General features: G+C 40.9%; 1 pseudogene; it reads left to right on the top strand.

The window, feature by feature from the left end:
* LOC142436770 (ninein-like protein) overlaps nt 1-14,398 on the top strand; it is a 140,796-nt pseudogene that overhangs the window by 72,615 nt on the left and 53,783 nt on the right.

Here is a 14,398-nt window from a genome sequence, read left to right as displayed (position 1 = left end):
GAAACATTTTTCAAACTCATCTGTTTGGAAGGCTGACAGTACCTCTCCAATTTTTTTCTTCATCTCTGCTTTTGTCTTCAAATCTCTGTTCTTTCATTTCCCTCTTCATTCAAAGAAACAAAAAGAAGTCACACAAAGTGAGGTCAGGTGAATAAGGTGTGTGGGGCAAAAGAGGCATGCTGGTTTTTACCAAAAACTGGCACACTGAGATGGCTGTGTGAGCAGGGGCATTGTCGTGGTGGCAGAACCAGTCCCCTGTCTGCCACAAATCAGACCATTTTCATCACACACTATTATGCAATCTTTTCGGATCCTCTAAATAGAAAGCTTGATTAACAGTCTTGCCTGGTGGAGCAAACTCCAAATGCATGATGAGTTGACGTTTTCGTTCATTCAGGAAGTTGACAAACATCCAGAATGAGGTTTGTCATCAATCAATATTTTACCTTTTTTGAAATGAGAAAAACACTTGAGTTTTTTCCCATAGCACTGCCCTTGTAAGCTGTTTTCAACATCACAACAGTTTCTGCAGTGTTTTTCCTTGAGTAGGAAACAAAATTTCACCACTGCACACTGTTTTCTTAAATTGGCCATCTCAAAAAGCAAGGTTTCAAGCAAAACTGCTTTTATGAAAAAATTCACCGTGACCAGAGAAAACCTTCCCAGTGCCACAGGGTGCACTAACTCAGAGCAAGTTGCTCGATGCATACTTAGCAGGAAACATGGGTACTATGAAAGCTCCACTCTGCCCAGCGCAATTCTGGTCTGGGGTTGGTGGTGGGGGGGTACTCCCTCATATTTCACCTATCATACAATTCAATTGTTCTATCCTATTAAGAACGTTTCTGCAGTTATCACCACAATGAATTTCAGCGCATTTTCTCATGAACTCGTTGTTACTTCCTAATTTGCCACCAATCACTCCTACCATGCTCTACACAATTATCAAGCCGGTTACTACCTCTGTGAATCTACATAGCCTGGACTTTACATACAGAAAATCATTGAAAAGACAAACTGGAAAACAATGATTAGAACACAGAGAAAAACTTCATAGGAAAAAAAGCAAAATATTAAAAACTGAAACAACTTTAAAATGAGTCAAAAGGGAGATCAAATAGCAAGATATTAAAATGTAACCTAAGTACAACGGACTTAATCAACTTTGCAGTGTTCTGTCTCTAACAAGGCTCTTAATATCCCAGGACTTTGGTCCAAGAAGATTCCCCAGAGGCTTAATCCATCCAAGCGACCCTGCAATTGGATTTTTGGCTTTCACTGTCTTCCATAGCCTTCTGTAAACCACATGTCCAGAATTCAAGCTCTGATACTATTTTCTCCTGAGATTTGGATGTTATTTACAATCCTTGGATTATAAAGGCAGGTGTGTTTCCTCATGTGGGCTTAGTTGATGCTTCACTCACATAGCTACCTGTTTGAAGACGAGCTTTTAAAACCTCAGCCACTATTCTGTCTGATAGTCGGGCACCAACTGGTTTTTTTATCACATGCTGTTACAGCCCTCATATTAGCAGTGACCTCTTCATGAGGGCAAGCATTGAGCGGGGCCAGGCTAGGATGCATTGGGCTACAATTAAGTGCGAACCCCAAATCCATTCATATATCTATAGTTTATATGTCTCTGGTTAACTTCAGAGATTATTATGATTTTATGATAGAGAACTTTATAAATCATCCCCCTAGGGCATAAGGTAATGTCTTTTATTTAGCCAATTATATAGCATTTTAAAATGCTGAAGAAAAATTATTTAAGTATAGATAGGCTTCAGACTGTAAAATATGAATTAATGACATGTACATAACAAGACACTATTTATAAACAAGCAGTGGGATCAGTGATAAGACAAAATTTGCAGTAATTCACAGAAGCAGAATCATCCCTATCAGATGAATACATTTCATAAGAAAAAAGAAGGGCATTAAGTAGTAAATATATGGTAATCCCGGGCCACATTGAATGGGCATCATTAATAGAGCACCCTGAGAGCAAGAGAGCTGAACCACAGTCCAAAGACCACCAATTCCATAACCTTGGGATAGCAGTCATCTGCTTCTTCTCACACTAAGTCATATAAATATTAAGTCCAAGAAAGTCTGTCTGTTCCTTAAAACGGCTACAGGTGAGTGTGAACAGTTCGAGCAGTAGGACAGATGTGTGCCTTGAAAACACAGTTCAAGGTCCCAGTAGTCTACAGCGCATAGCCTGGTTCACCAAGGTCTGGATGGAAACTAGATGAATAGAAACCAAGTAGGAACATAATACCGGGCATTTTCTCCCATTGGATTCTTTACGAGTATTGTTCATTGTTTTTCTCCAGCCAGTTTAACCATTGATAGAAATGTAGTCGCCTTCTTCAAGACATACATTCCCCTGACCCCACCTCCCATCTTTTTTCTGTAACTGCCCTCAGGATTCTATCCTTTTTTTTCAAATTGGAGAATTTGGCTCTGATATTTCATGGTGGTTTTCTTTTAGCTTCTATCTCATTTTGGTTTTCTTAACTTTTTGAATAATTATGTACTCCTGTGTTGTTGGTCAAATTTTCTTTTATAGTTTGTCAAAACTATTTTCTTTGTATGTATTTTTGTTACTTCTTTTTCAGGGTTTTTAATGAGACATAGATTATTTCTCTTGATTCTTTTGTTGTTTTTTGGTGGTGGTTTTTCTTGTCAGTTATAGTCAGAGTGATCGTCTTTGAGCTCACTGATTTGATTTTCCTTTTCAGAAGGAAAATCTATTCCTCAAGTCATTTACTGTGCTGCCTAATTCTGTTATCTCATTGTTTATATTCTTAGATTCCCTTTGATTTAAGATTTCTTCTATTGTTTTCCTGAGTATTCCCTACATGTCTAAATCATTCTTCGGAATCCTGTTTCTTATAGTTCCAGGGCCTCTTTTTCAGAATTCTCTATTGGATCTGGGCAATTTCCATTTGTTTACATTTGTTTTTCTTGATGTTTTGGGTTTTCTGTGGTTGATTGCTGTTTCCTCAGAATCCTAGTAGTAGTGCCAGTGATATGAACACTTAGTTGGCTTTGTCTAGTGATGTGGGAGAGGTCTAATAGAAGGTGGAAAATATGGTGAAATGAAGGAAAGGGGAGAGAGATGAGTAAGTGGTGAAAGTGTGGGGGAAGATACAATATTGTTTTTAGCTTACCATTTTCCTAGACAGTTTAAATGGCGTCTTCTTGGCATTTGGTTTTTCCTACCATTTTAGCCTTATTCCCCACCTCAGGGACCCAATGTGGATGTTCTGCTAGCTGCTGAGTATTCCAGTTATGTAAATCTGACTTACACAAAATGGATTCTGGAACTGGTTCATTTGCTACAGGGTGGGTTTGGAGAGCCACCAGCCCACCTGAAGATGAACTTGAAGTAAGAGACTCCGTTACAATATTGACCTCCATGTGCCCCCACACCAAATGGTGGGTCACAGTGATGTTTTAGGCCTTCTAGAATTGGTCTCAGTTAGAGCCAGTGTCCAATAATCCCTAAAAAAAAATCTAATTATTTCTTTTCCCACAGTGAACACTCACTCTTGTAAAATGCTGATGATCCATTTGAGGAAGGCTGACAAAAAAATAACAGAAAATTTTGTCATTATAGTGGGGGTCCTTCCACAGGGAAACATAGCCCCTGCTCTTTTTAATGGGTTATGGGTCTGTAAACTATCTCACCTCAGGGAATGATTGAACAATTATGACTCTTCTAATCATTTGAGTTTCACTGCTGTTCACTTGACCCAGATTTTTTTTTCTGCTTAGACAGATCAAGTAAATATTCATTAGGTTTCCTATGTTTTTCACTCCCAAGGACTTCCTGCCTGAGTAGACAATACCATGAGTCCATGACAGTCAAGCTGTTCTGATTCCCACTTTGACTCAGCTGTCCATTACAGTAGCCACATCCACCTGTCTCTGTCAATTAAGTGCTGCCATTTGGCCCCTACTTCCCTGCAACCCAATCAGCCCAAGTGTAGTTAGGTGTCACTATTCCAATAAGTCCATTTCCACAGTGAAATGTGACTTACATAAAATAGCAATCTTCAGAGATGCTGGGACTACATTTGCAATTGGGCTCCCTCCTCTTGCAGTAAAGGTGTGAGTTCTACTCCATGTGCGTCTGTAGACCCATCCTGATTAATCCATTATAGCATGCCCAACTCCTTAATCTTGTGGATACCTTCTGCTACAATATACTTTGACTGGACTTGTCATTGAGCATGATTTATTTATGCCATCATACAACCCACGAATCAGCTTCACTGAATCAACCAAAAAGTGTCTTAGATTGAAACATTAAATTTATATTCTGCACTTAGTGGGCCCATATCAGTAAACTAAGACTGATCCAACTTTATGTTCTACACACCATTATTAGCCATTCTTATATCTATATTCTCTACGTTTCTGGAAATTCTTTTGGAGTATAGTGTACCTCTGCCTGGGTCACCATGTATATGTCATCTTTTAGAGCTTGCTGGAACATAAGTCTAGTCTTAGGACTAGAAGCAATAATGGGTGGTGAATTCATTAACTGGAAACATTTATCAGTATCTTTTAAAGCATCTCCTCAAGCAAGGCTCCAGTAAATGCCCAGGATTCATATCAGCATGCACTATTGAGTTAATCTTTTCATGTGGTGGGAAGGGATAATAGTTTTTTTTACTGATCATGAATTAAGATGGAGCAATCTCTTCAGATGGAAACAATCTGCTCTTAGCTAAAGTAATATTATGGAAATTGGGGGCTCAATCCACCCGTCTTCTTAATTATCTGCCTGTATCTCCCCATCCCAAGGCGTAAGAGTCCGTTTTGTTCCCAATCAATATTCTCAATTTAACAGCATTTGAGGTTGAGAATTGAGTTGGCACTATAATTCATCATTCTTAGGATATTACTCTTGAGTTTATTTTTTCAGTAATATCACCTCTGTTACCACAAAAAGAAAACCTTTTTTTTAAAGAATAAATGTAAACTTTGAAGTCTTTTATGCATTTTTTGATCTTTGACTCTGAAGTCCTGAGTTCATGTCTTTCCTTCTACCAATTTATCTTTTGTAAGTAGGATAAATAATCAGCTTCTCCATACTGCTTACCCCGAAACAATTGCAGAAGAATATCAAACATGCTATCACTTAGAGCATCAATTTCCACCAATTCCTGATGTGCGGGTGGTGATACACTGCGTGCATCGAGTAGTGACTGTCAGACAGGGTAGAACTGCCCTCTGTGGATTTCTGAGACTAGTTATGGGAGTAGAAAGCTTCATCTTTCTCTTCCTGGTGGTTTTGAACTGCTGACACTGAGGTGAGCCCAATGCGTAACCACTACAGCACACCGCACACCACGATTTCACAGTGCCCTTTATACGCATGGGGGCAGTTATTAGTACCTTCAAACCTGATCAGACTTGGGAACCAATTGAGAAAATTGTTCTGTACAACTTTGTTTCTCTAGAATCACTCTTGGAACCAAATGTTTTACACCGGGTTCTCCAGAGAAGCAAAAATTGTGGTGTGTGTGTGTGTGTGTGTGTGTGTGTGTGTGTGTGTGTGTGTGTGTACTGCTATACTGAACCCAGATCTGGATTCTCTCCTCTGGAACACCAGTTTCCTGTGAGCTCTTTTCCTATAGTTACACCAGAGTAGGGTTTTTGTGCTTGGTGAAGTATAGGGTAAACAGAAAAGATGACTCGCATTGAGATTAATTGACACAGTGGCTGTAAAATGAGTTTTAGGATGGTGCAGGACCAGGCAGTGTTTCCTTATGTTGTACAAAGTGTCACTATGAGTCAAAACTGACTTGATGACATTTAGCAATGTAATCTATATGTGTTTTTTATTTATTTTCTTTTTTAATGTCAGTGATTGTTTATTTATTTACTTATTTGTTTTAAAAGATCATTTTATTAGGGGCTCATACAACTCCAATCACAATCCATACATACATCAATTGTGTAAAGCACATTTGTACATTCAATGCCCTCATCATTCTCAAAACATTTGCTCTCCACCCAAGCCCCTGGCATCAGGTCCTCATTTTTAACCCTCTCTCCCCCCTCCTCCCTCCCTCATGAACCTTTGATAATTTATAAGTTATTATTTTCTCATATCTTGGTCTGTCCCACATCTCCCTACCCCCACTTTTCTGTTGTATGTCCCCCAGGGAGGAGGTCACATGTAGATCCTTAAAATCAGTTCCCCCTTTCTAACCCACTCTCTCTCTATGCTCCCAGCAGCGCCACTCACACCACTGGTCCTGAGGGGATCATCTGCCCTGGATTCCCTGTGTTTCCAGTTCCCATCTGTACCAGTGTACCTCCTCTGGTCTAGTCAGGCTTGCAAGGTAGGATTCAGATCTTGACAGTGGGGTGGGGGGAGGAAGCATTTAGGAACTAGAGGAAAGTTGTATTTTTTCACGTTGCTACATCGCACCCTGACTGTTTCGTCTCCTCCCCAAGACCCTTCTGTAAGGGTATGTCCAGTGACCTACAAATGGGCTTTGGGTCTCCACTCCGCACTCCCCTGCTCATTCACTATGGTAAGATTTTTGTTCTGATAATGCCTTAAACCTGATCCCTTGAAACTTTGTAATCGCACAGGCTGGTGTGCTTCTTCCATGTGGGCTTTATTGCTTCTGAACCAGATGGCCGCTTGTTTACCTTCAAACCTTTTAGACCCCAGATGCTATATTTTTTGATAGCCAGGCACCATCAGCTTTCTTCACCACATTTGGTTGTTCACCCTTTTTGTCTTCAACGGTTGTGTCGGGAAGGTGAGCATCATAAAATGCCAATTTAAAAGAAGAAAGTATTCTTACATTGAGGGAGTACTTCAGTGGAGTCCCAATGTCCTTCTACTACCTTAATACTAAACCTATAAATACATGCACATAGATCTATTTCCCTAGTCTCATGTACAAATATATTTGCATATGTACATGTCTTTATCTAGACCTCTATGAAAACCCTTTGCCTCCCAGCTCTTTCCTCTATTTCCTTTGACTTCCCTCCTGTCCCACTCTCATGCTCAGTCCCCACCAGTGTTTCGGCAATTCCTCTTAGTCACATTACCCTTGATCATGCCCAACCAGGCCTCCTACACCCTCCTCACCAGCAATTTGGATCCCTTGTTGTTCCCTTGTCCCTGGGTTTGTTAACACCACTTCCTTACCTCCCCCTCTCCCATGTCCCACGGAACTATTGGTCCCGTTGTTTTCTCCTATTGTTCATCCAGCCTATCTTATTTAGACAGACCTGTGGAGATAATAACATGCACAAAAACAAGACAGAGCAAAACCAAGCAACAATATACAACAAAATAACAACATACTAATGAGAAAAAACAAAACACAACAAGAAAGAAAACTTGTAATTAGTTCAAGGATTGTTTGTTGGTCTTTAAAAGTGTTTTCCAGTCCAGTCTGTTGGGGCATCATGCCCTGGCCCCAAAGTCTACCTTCAGCATTCACTGGGGACCTCGCCGCTCTATTCCCTTGCTGTTCTGTTACACCCCTTAATTATTTTGCCTCGATGTGGTGGGATCCGATTGGGTGCAATACCCACACTGTGTCTCTGGTGTTGTCCTCTGTAGAGATATGGGTCAGTGAGGGACGTCATGTCTCATAGTGGGGCTGGCCATGTGATCCTCTCTGTCGACTGACTGCTCTAATTGGGAATATCAACCTCATGGCCTGGTGGTCCATGCTGTGCTCTACTCTCTCCTCCTCCCCCTTCATATGCTCCCATATGCTCTGATCAGATATGTCCCTTTTCCAGAGCTGTAGATTCAGTGCTGTCCGTTGAAATAAATACTTCTGAGGGGAGGGGCAGGTGTCCATTTGGTTGGTGTTGGGGCCAGCCCCCCAGACCTCTCCACTGATTCACTACTCCGCACCGGCATGTTGCATTCACATCTTAGAGCACCGGGTTGAAATCTGGTCCCTCTTTCCCTATGGAGACAAAAATAGTACCCTCCCATTGGGTGGGTTAGTGTCCTGTGCCCCCGCTACCCTTTTCTTTATTATTATTTTTTTTCTTACCCCACCTCCGTTTTAGTTGTGTACCATGTGTACCCCTGTGTTTGGTCTGGTCCCTGCCATATTATGTGGTCCTTGCCCCAGGAATGTTTGTATACCGTAGCTTTTTCCCTATGCCTCTTTTGCCTTTTTTTTTAAAGATTACCTCAGCAGCCTTTGAAGTCTTTCCATATTTAAGTCAGTGCTATCTGAGGTCTGTTTTCTTTTTGCCCTCTGGGTGAGGTTGTTCTATGTGGTGGGCTCTTATTTATGCTTGGTGGGTGTTGTTCTTCTGCCCATACTGGGTTTGCAAGGATCTTTTGTAGGCTGGATTTCTTCTAACGTATTCTTTGAGTTTTTCCTTGTCTGGGAAGACTCTTACTTCTCCATCTATATTGATAGATAATTTGACTGGGTAAGGTATTCTTGAGTTTGCATTGTTTTCCTTCAATTTTGGGAATATGTTATTCCACTCTCTCCTCTTCTTCATAGATTCTGCTGATAGGTCTGAGCATATTCTTATTTGGGAACCTTTGTATGTGATTGCTTGCTTGTTTTTCCCTAGCCGCACTCATGATTTTCTCCTTTTCCTCTAAATTGCATAATTTAATTCTTTTGTGCCTTGGTGACTTCTTCTTGTGATACAGTCTTGCTGGGGTTCTTTCAGCCTCCTAAATGGTTGCCTGGTTCTCATTCACTAAGTTGGGGAAGCTTTCCTCCAAGAATTCTCTCACTATTGTTGCATATGACTTCTTTGTTGTCTTCCTCCGGTAAGCCAATAGTTCTCATGTTGTTCCGCTTCATAACATCAGACATCACTCTTAAGTTTTCTTCAACTTCTCTGATGATCTTATTAGATTTTTGTTTGCATTTGTTAAAGTCTGCCTGGCTGCCCTCCAAGTCACTGATGCAGTTCTCTGATTCCTCCAGTCGATTCTTGAGTTACGTGAGTCTGCTACTGGTTTTTGTTATCTCCTCCCTAAGCTCCTGTATTTCTCTTTTATTTATGGCTTTTACCTCTTCTATCATTTCATCCTTTTTCTGTATTGTTGCCCCATATCCTCTATGAATCCAAGTAGCATTCTGAAAATTCCTTTCTGTGACTGTTCAATGTCTCCTTCCTCTATGCATGTCATTATGTTCAGGCCATCTTCAGGCATTGCCTTTTGTTTTTCCCGTTGTTTCGTTGAGGTCGTTTGGGCTGATGGCTGTTTGCCTTGTGTTGGTTTAGATGAGCCAGGTGCCATTTTCCTGTGAGTTGTATAGCACTGGCTCTCTCTGGAAGACTTGCAGGAGAACTTCTTCGAACTGCCTATAGCTTATTTCACTATGGAATTAACCTACCACTTTATCCTCCTATAGCTTCCCTCTCAGGGAAGTGACCCAGAAGGCTGGTGGGTTGCCTGCTTTGGTGTTGCTGAGGTTGGGCAGAGGTTCCTACAACAGCTTGAAAGGTTGAGGAGTGTTGGCTGAGCTACCTTAGGACTCCAGGCACACATGTAGGAATTCCCCTGTTAGATGTTTTAGCAGAGTATCCCCTGGTGGAGGTTGGCAGGCCCTTTCCCAGCCTCCCTAGCTACACAGGGTGGAGTTCACCTAGCTGGGTGTGGCCCAGGCATACATGCCCTAGGCTAAGGGGAGTGGTCTGGAGAGACCAAGAAAGAGAAAGAGGAGGGAAAAAAATCAAGCCCGCTGAGCCTGTGGGGGGCAGGGGAGGGGAGGATATAGTGAAGACATGGAAACAAAGTAACAAATGTAGCTGAGTCCCGATCCCCCGCCAGTGGAGCTGCAAGGGTTTAGTCCCTGCTCTGAGGCGGCAGCAGCAAGCTGTGGCTGTGTTGAGAAAAGGCCCCTGTGCAGCCCTCCAAGACTGAGGGGGCACAGAGAGGAGCTGCAAGGGTCCAGTCCTTGCCCCGAGGTGGGTGGTGGCAAACTGTGGCTGTGTTGAGACCAAGCCGCTGTACAGGCTCCAAATGGTCCCAGGCTCCAGCAGAGACAGTGGCAGGGCCAAGGTCAAATCCAGCCGTCCTCCACTGAGGTAAGCCAAAAGCCCCCAGCCCCTCAAAACCATGTGGGTCTGAGCCTACTTATCATTATGATGCTCCTCCTGCATTCCAGCAGTGTTGAAATTCCCTCTAAGCAACTCTCCTGGGCTGAAATCTGCAGAGTTCCTCTGGTATGTATTACTCCATCGCCATCTTGCCGGAAATCTCTGTTGTTGCTTTTTTTTTTTTAATCTCCCCACCTCCCCAATCTTCTCTTAGGAGCTAATACAGACATCATACCATTTCATAGTTCAATCTCATTAAACAGCATTGTGGTATTGTGACCAAAATCCACTTCAGAGTCTTTTCTTCCTCCTTGATATCAGTTCCCCCTACTAATGCACCCCACCCACCACTTCCCCCACTGCACCCCCAGGAACCCTTATTCTAATTGTTGTTTCTCTAGCTTCATTTATCCTGTGTTTCATATACCAAAAAACATTGAAAAACACATAAAAAGCGCCAAGAAGGCTACCCACAATGACAAAATACAACAGATATAAAACCCAATATTAAAAAAAAACACAGAAAATATTAAAAACCAAATCAAGGTCAAATGTATCAAGTGGCAAAGTTTTAACCAATCAGGTCAGGTTTATCATTTTAATCTACAACAGTCATCTCTCCAATATTCTCTGTCTGATAACCAGCTTATTCTCATCTCTCAATTATGGTCAGAAGGAAATCACCAAAGGCTTATTTCCTATGTAGATCCTACAAATATATTTTGGCCTTCTGATGTCATCCATTGCCTTCTACACACCAGAATCTCACAATATAAGCTCTGATAGTATTCCATCCTTAATATCTGGATTATATAATTTATAATCCTTAGGTCATAGATGTTGGTGTGCTTCTTCCATGTGGGCTTAGTTGACATATCACTTAAATTGCTGCTTATTTGAAAACAACCCTTTAAGAACCAGATGATGATAGCCTGGCACTATCTAATTTCTTCCCTGCACTTTGCTATGCAACCGTATCTTCTGTGTTTCATTTGTGAAGGTGAGTAATGAGTAGGGCCATGTCATCAGAAATAATTGTTCTTAGCCTGGAGCTAAAATTAAGTGCGAGCCCCAAATCCATTCCCAGATCTATGTTTTTAATTTGCCTCTGGCTCACCTTAGAGATATCCTTGTTAGTTTATGGTAGCAAATGATATCAATCTTCTCCATGGATCATAGGACCTTTTGTTTATAGTGTCATTAATTAAGCTATGGTACTAATTTTTTGAACACTAGTGAGAGAGGGAGATTAAATAAGGGTAGGCTAACTATATCTCAATATCTAGATTATTCATTTTTATAGAATAAATCCTTACCTGACTGGATGCTATTTACTTAAAGAAGTAGAGTTGGTTATCAGGCAAAACTTGCAATAATATTCACTGATAATGCCATTCAGGTCTGCCAGAATAAAACATATCTTAATACAGCAAGTAAGGCATTAAAGTATTAAGTCAATGTTGGTCTACCTACTGAGCTAGGTGTTTATATAAATGCATGTATGTGATCATGAGGTGTCAATAGGATCAGGTATCAGGCATCAAAGAACAAAATATCATATTGTGAATGAGGAGGAGGAGTGAGGAGGACCCAAAGCCCATATGTAGGCAACTGAACATCTCCTTACAGAATGGCCACAGGGAGGAGATGAGTCAGTCAGGGTGCAGTATAGCAATGATGAAACATGCAACTTTCCTCTAGTTCTTTAGGCTTCCCTCCCCCACCCCCATCATGATCCCTTGTACAAATCCAGCTAGACCAGAGGATGTACACTGGTACAGATAGAAACTGGAAACACTGGGAATCTAGGACAGATGAACTCCACAGGACCAATAATGAGAGTAGTGATACCAGGAGGGCAAGTGGAAGGTAGGGTAGAAAGGGGGAACTGATCTCAAGGTACATATAACCCCGTCCCTGGGGAGTGAACAACAGAAAAGTGGGTGGAAGAGACATTGGACAGTGTAACACATGACAAAATAATAATAATTTATAAATTATGAAGAGTTCTTGAGGGAGGATGGGTGGGGAGGGAGGGGACAAAATAAGCTGACACCAAGGGCTCAAGTAGAAAGCAAATGCTTTGAGAATAATGATGGCAACAAATGTATAAATGTGCATGACACAATGGATGCATGACACAATGGATTGTGATAAGAGTTGTACGAACCCCCAGTAAAATTATTTTTAAAAATTAAAATAAATGCAAGTATTTGATTGTATGTGTGTAATAAAACACATAGACACAAGTATGGATATTTCTTATATATAACCCAATAACTCATTATTAAGATTTGGGGTTTTCAGGGACAAGGGAATAAGACATGATCTAAAATCGATGGTAAGGAGGCTGTAGAATGCCTGGTGGGTTGATCAAGTGAAATGTAGTCAAGAAGAATTACTGAAAGCCAAATGAAGGTCAAACATGATAGTGGGACAAGAGGAAAGTAAAAGGAAATAGAGGAAATAACTGAGGCAAAAGATATTTTAGATGCATAAATACAGGCATGTACATGTGTAAATATATTTATATATAACAATAGGGACATAGATCTATGTGCATATATTTATATGTTAAATAATAAGGTAGCAGACGGACATTACTCAACATGGCTCAAGTCCTCCCTCAATGCAAGAACACTTTGTTCTAATAACCTGGCATTCTGTGATGCTCAGCATCCCGACAACAATCGCTGAAGACAAAATGGGTGCATATGCTAATGTGGTGAAGAAAGCTGATGGTGCCCAGCTATTAAAATATATTAGTGCCTAGAGTCTTAAAGACTTGAAGATAAAAAAGTGGCCATCTAGCTGGGAAGCGAAAAAAGTCCACATGGAAGAAGCACACCAGCCTGTGTGATCATGAGATGTAGACAGTATCAGGTATCCAGCATCAGAAAGGCCCAAACAAACAATCATATTGATTCAAACACTGGGGTAGGGAGGGGAGACCCAAAGCCCATCTGTAGACAATTGGACATTCCCTCACCATAGATTCACAAGGAAGGAACAAGCCAGCAAGGGTGCAGTATAGCACTGATAAAACATGCAACATTCCTGTAGTTCTTTAATGCTTCCCTCCCCCAGCCCCACTATCATGACCCCAGTTCTACCTACAAATCTGGCTAGAACAATAATGAGAGTAGCGATACCAGGAGGGTTGGGGACAGTAGAGGGAGAAAGGGGGAACTGATCCAAATGATCAATGTAAACACACACACACACACACACACACACACACACACACACACACCCTAGGGTGAGGAACAACAGAAATTAGTGAAGGGAGACAGCAGACAGTGTAAGATATGAAAATAGCAATAATTTATCATTTGTCAAGGGTTTATGAGGATAGGAGGGTGGAAGAGGGAGGGGGAAAAAAAGGAGGATCTGATACCGAGGGCTCAAGTAGAAAGAAACTGTTTTGAAAAGGATGAAGACAACATATGTGCTAAAATGTGCTTGAACTAATGGTTGTATGGATTGTTGCAAGAGTTGTAAAAGCCCCCAATAGAATGATAAATAAATTTTAGATTTGAAGGATTAAAGCCATAGTCTTTTGGGACATCTCATTCATTCAGTATAATTTAGTTTATGAAGTTATGTTCTACTTTTTAGTTTGTTGAATTTTTTCTGGAGTTTCAAAAGCTTATGACTGGTCACCTAAGGTACAACTTAGAGTTCTACTTAAAGTGAACCAAAGAGTAAGATGGAAACTAAAGACCCGAAGAAGAATCCAATCCAAAAATCACATCCACATTTACCTGAGACCAGAAGAACTAGATGGCTACCATTACCTAATTAGTACCATTGTAGATGGCTCCTGATAATAAAACCATAAATTCCTATTATATAAAAACAATAAAAGATAGATCTGATCTGGAAGACTTAACATTATTGATATGAAATAATCTTTAAACCTTGAACCAAAACTCACCCTGAAGTCTCTTTATAGCTAAATAACACATTAGCCCCCAAACTAATAAATACCACCCATAAGTACTGTGTCTTTTTAAAGAGATCACCCATATGTGACCCTGCTAGACATTGAAGCCAGATTTAAATGAGGATGTGGAACAAGGGATACCATTGCTGATGTCAGTGGATCTTGGCTTAAAGCAGAGTACACCAGAGGTTGCTTGTGTTTTATTCACTAGGCTAAACTATCTCATGTGTGAATCATAACAGTTTGGATAGCCATGAGAAGAATGGGAATTCCAGACCACTTCATTGTGCTCATGTAAAACTTGTGCATGGACCATGAGACAGTTGTGGGTACAAACAAGGGTATCCTACTCAGTTTAAAATC

The sequence above is a fragment of the Tenrec ecaudatus genome, unplaced genomic scaffold (assembly GCF_050624435.1).
Source record: "Tenrec ecaudatus isolate mTenEca1 unplaced genomic scaffold, mTenEca1.hap1 Scaffold_603, whole genome shotgun sequence".
Classification (NCBI taxonomy): Eukaryota; Metazoa; Chordata; class Mammalia; order Afrosoricida; family Tenrecidae; genus Tenrec; species Tenrec ecaudatus.
Note: the sequence above shows the minus strand (reverse complement) of the source record. Positions and strands in the feature narration are given on the sequence as shown.